At 51.6% G+C, this 4,790-nt stretch overlaps 1 pseudogene; it reads left to right on the top strand.

The window, feature by feature from the left end:
* Positions 1–4,126: 4,126 nt before the first annotated feature.
* LOC115031419 (small nucleolar RNA SNORA17) lies at positions 4,127–4,241 on the top strand (annotated as a pseudogene).
* Positions 4,242–4,790: the final 549 nt, after the last annotated feature.

Here is a 4,790-nt window from a genome sequence, read left to right as displayed (position 1 = left end):
AATTCACCAACCAACTTCAGCATCATGGAGTGATTTGCCCCAAAATAGAAAACAGGTTTCTGATTGGCCAACAGTCTGTTCTACCACCAGTGAGCCTTCGACCTGCACCTCCCTCACCCCCATCATGCTTGCTTATCCAGTAACATGATGCAATTCAACACAACACAGCAGGTCTGAGGACGTCGTGGGGCCTGAGTTCAGATCCCCAACACCCATGTAAAGCATAGCAGAGTACACTTGTAACCTCATCACTAGGGTGGCTGTGGGGGGAGGGGCTGGGGGTAGAGGGTGGGCAGGTGGAACTGGGGTTTGCTGGTCAGCACAGACAAACAGGTTAGCTTTAGGTTTAGTGAGAGATCCTGTCTCAAAACATAAACTGCAGAGTGGTAGAGAAAAACACTGACATTGGCTTATAGCCGCCAGACATGTACACCCCCCTGCCCCCGCATTTGTGTGCCGCTAAGAATACATTTGTTTATATCTCTCTGTCTCTGCACTTTTCCAGGCAGTTCTAAGAAAAGATCAAGAGGAAGAGTTGTTGGGTCGAGAACAGTGAAGCAGCACGCATGCGTGCGCTTGGGTAAGCCTACATGCCACGGGCCATTTGCTAGACATGGCCTCTTGGTGTAACCAGGAACTGCACACTCATAAGACCACCAGGCTGCTGGTGTACCATGGCAGTCTGGCTCACTAGAGCAGCCTTAACACGCAGGAATGAGATAAGGTGCATCCCGGGGGAAAGGGGGCACTGACGCCACTGTTGGTGTCATAGGTATCACATGCTCCACACGGTGCTGTGCACAGTGCTGCTTACAACCGGCGGCTCAGTCCGTTAGCTACCTGTGCAACAACACAGACACGTGGCCATGTCTCCTGATAGGATGTGATGCTGGCCATATCTAAATGCTGATGGCTAATCTACATCTCTACTCTAACACAGCCCCATGGCACCACCGTTGTGCACGTAGCTGCCTATAATCAAAGAGTCATTTGCGACCCTTGACCATAAAACACAAGGGCAGACCTGAAGGAGCAGGTGACCAGTTGGACTTAACGTATGGAAGAGCCAAATTAAAAAAAAAAGGGGGGGATACAAATGAATATGGAACACAGCATAAAGTAGGAGTGTGAAGCCCTGAGGTTGCCTTCTGGGACAGGCTTCAGATTGGCCAGGGACACTGGAGGCCCCATTCCACCCCAACATCTGCACCTAGGGCTTTGTACAGTATATTCACAGCTGCAGACACGTGCTAGGGGCAGCCTGGCTAGGGGACACACTGAGGTCCCAGAAGCCTATGGACACTGATTCTGCCACTTTCTCAAAGCCGACACTCAGCTTACCCTCTGGAGCCTCCTGGGCACTTCTGCCTTTCCTTTCCCGTGGGTTGCTTTTGCCAAAATGGCTGGCTGTTGTGTTCACAGTTAATGCAAAATAAATATAAAAAAAGCTCTGTCACTACAGGTCACAGAAGTGTGGGTTCTTTCCTTTCTTTGAAACGCCGGGTCATATGATATTTGTCTCGGCAAACCTTTGGCTTTAATAAAAGCCCCAGCAGAGAAAGTTTCGAGCCCTTCTCAGGGAACTCTTGCACCTCTGGGTCTCAGAAGTCATAGCTTTACAAATATCCAGGGGATTTACAGGAGATGCTGCATACAGCCTGTGAGCTTATGGTCTCAAGTTCACTTTAATTATAAATACACTGCAGAGGGAGGGAGATAGGAGAAGAGGGAAAGAGGGAGATGGGGTGGGAGGGGAAGGGGGGAGGGGGGAGAGGGAAGAAGAAGGGGGGGAGAGAGAGAGAGAGAGAGAGAGAGAGAGAGAGAGAGAGAGAGAGGGAGAGAGAGAGAGAGAGAGAGAGAGAGAGAGAGAGAGAGAGAGAGAGAGAGAGAGAGAGAGAGAGAGAGAGAGAGAGAAACTTGGCACACAGCTTCTGAGTGGCATTCAGAGGCTCTCACAGAGGTGGCCATGTGGCCTGTGTGTGCTCACTCTCTGGAGAATGCCCGCAGCATGCGCAGCCTTCTCCACACAGTGTTTTGAAATCATCCTTTCCCTGGGCAGTGAGGAACGCTAGTGTCCTCTCAGTCTGATTCCATTCCTGTCTACGTTCTCCATCCCAGTTTTCACACTTAACAAGGTAGAGAACACTCTGGCCATTTCCCCTTTGCTGTGGCTCTGCTGGAAGGAGGTGGGATGCCCGTTTTCAATGTAAGAGCTTAGTGTTTAACAGTGTGGAGAAACCCTGCTTCCATCCATTCCCGAGCAAGCCCTGTGTGAGTCTTGCCCTCTGCTAGGGCTCCAGGGACACAGTGCTTGTCCCCTGCGGACTTTCCATTTCATCTTCCTCTGGTCCTGTCTTCTCTTCCTGTTGAAGCCTGGCACTGCAGCCTTGGATTGAAGTGAATGCATTGAGGACACACACCAGTGTGTACAGTGAAGCCAAACAGTAAAGGTCTTGTACTCCCCCGCCCCATCTGCCACTCTCTCTGTGTATGTTCTTTCTCTATGCTTTACTGTATATGTACTACGTATACACAAGTGTATATGAGTGTATACACGAACTCTCACCATAAGGGCATTGAGGCATCACTATATACACCGTAAGTTTTACTGGCACCACACAACAGAGCATCAGCCCCAGCTTTACAGATGGAGAGATGCTGAAGCTTCAAGGGCTTGGGTAACTAATTTTAGCCAGTTGGGAGGTCCAATTTCAGGAGAGCTGATGTCAGAGGCCAGTTTCTGAGGTGCCTCCCTCGTCTGCTCTCCGTCAGCCACAGCTCTACAAGGCATGACAGCTAATGCAGAGTGTCAGATGACACCTAAGACCCCTCCGCACCCACAGGCTAGGAGAGAGCACTTGTGAATCTCTGCTGTGAAGGCACAAGCAGCAGCAACACACAGACCCACAGCCAGCTTCTGAGTGGTTCAGGCGGGGGCGGCAGGGTAGGCTGCAGTGGCAGGGGCAGCAGGGACTGCAAGGGAGGTGGGGGCTAGCAGGGAGGCAGGAGCCGAAAGGGCCAGGTCACACTTCTGTACCTGACAGTGCCAGCCCCTCAGAACTCCTTTTTCTCACAGTGCCTGTGAGGTTAGCAACCCTGATGTCTGGTCGGAACAGACCAGTCAGAAGGATGGTGGCAGCAGAGTAACACTGAAAGATGGGCGCGTTGAGAGAGCAAAACCGGCAGGTTACCACTTTTTGCTTGTGTGTTTGTTTAGTATAACTGTCTGAGGAAATGTTTCTGTTTCCTGTATGGATCGGAAACTGATTGGAACCTGGTAAGGCCAGAGGTGTCACTGCTGTGAAGCACAGCTCTGTGGTCAAACGGTGGAAACCTTCAGACCCTCTAATGAAATTGCCACACGGCTGCAGTGCAGACATGGTTTGGACTGGAGTCCATTCGAGGATGCTCGCCTTTGTTCTTACTTGTCTGTAGTTGTAATAAAAATAATCTGAGAAAAGCGACTTAAGGAAGGGATTCCTGTGGCTCATGGGGCATGGCACTGTCCAACGCAGCAGGGAGACCTGGCAGCAGAAGCCTGAGGTGACCTATGACACTGCAGCCATAGTCAGGAAGAAGAGAACCATGAATGCCTGAGCTCCCTCCCTGCCTCTTTGCATACAGTCCAGAATCCAGCCCAGGAAAGAGGGTGGGTCTTCCCAGTCAACTAAACCTACTCATTGGGCATGACCGGAGGCCAGTCCAACCAAGAGAGCCCCTAGCTGTGTCCAGAAGCATATCTCCTAGGGGATTCTACATTCTGTCAACTGGACAACCCTAACCATCACACGTACCCCCAACTGTCTCCATGGCTCTTTGTGAACTGCAAGGACAGAACATCACATCACCAATGAATGGAGTTTGTCCTAGTAAGAGTTACAGTTGCTGTCGTGAGCAGAGAAACTTGGGAGGAAAGGGTTTATTTCAGCGTACACTCCCAGGTAACTGGGAAGTCAGGGCAGGAACTCAAGCAGGGCAGGAACATGGAGGCAGGAGCCAATGCAAGACCGTGGCGGGGTGCTGCTTACTGGCTTGCTTTCCATGGCTTGCTCAGCCTGCTTTCTTACAGAAGCCAGGACCACCTGACCAGGGGTGAGCCCTTCCATATCAGTCACTAGTTAAGAAAATCCTAGAGCCATAGCGAGTGTGACTGTTGTGTCACATGTGCGTCAGTAGGTGGCAGAGAGAAGAGAGACCATGTCTACATTCTGCTATGTCTGAATGATTAGCAGCCTAAGACTCCTTGGAAAACAAACAAACCTGCAATGACCACCAGTCTGGTGCGAGGACAGGGAGCAAGCCAGAGTCTAGAAGAACCCCTCCTGGGACCATGGGCCTTGGGGCAAGAATGAGCCCAAGCCAGATGACCCTTGCATGGGGCCACCTGGGCAGGCCTGGATGAGGAGCTAGCCTGAGATGACCACCAGTGTGGTCCACTCAGGCATGGGGGGAGCAGGTGTTTCATGACAGAGATGACCCCAGACACTCGGAGACCCTGGGCACCACTAAGAGGAGCAAGCAAGTGGTAAGGAAATGGAAGAGAAAGAAACAGAAAGATGTGGGCACAATGAAGAGAGGCAGAACTGGAGACTCCAGGGTAGTGAGGAACCGCCGGATGTGAGTAGCTGGTGATGCCACCTGAGACCATGGTGGGACCCTGGCCTGTGCTGTCATTGGAGAACATGTCTGGGTCTGTGGCCCTGCAGCATCAAGGATCTGTTACCACCAAAGGCCAGCAAGGCATCTCAGGGTATCTGAGAGGAGTCCCAGTGGGGTTCCAGTATTGATGG

The sequence above is a fragment of the Mus caroli genome, unplaced genomic scaffold (assembly GCF_978045245.1).
Source record: "Mus caroli unplaced genomic scaffold, Mus_caroli_1 scaffold_7, whole genome shotgun sequence".
NCBI classification, from domain to species: domain Eukaryota; kingdom Metazoa; phylum Chordata; class Mammalia; order Rodentia; family Muridae; genus Mus; species Mus caroli.
The sequence above is the reverse complement of the archived record's forward strand: the minus strand, read 5'-3'. Positions and strand labels throughout refer to the sequence as shown.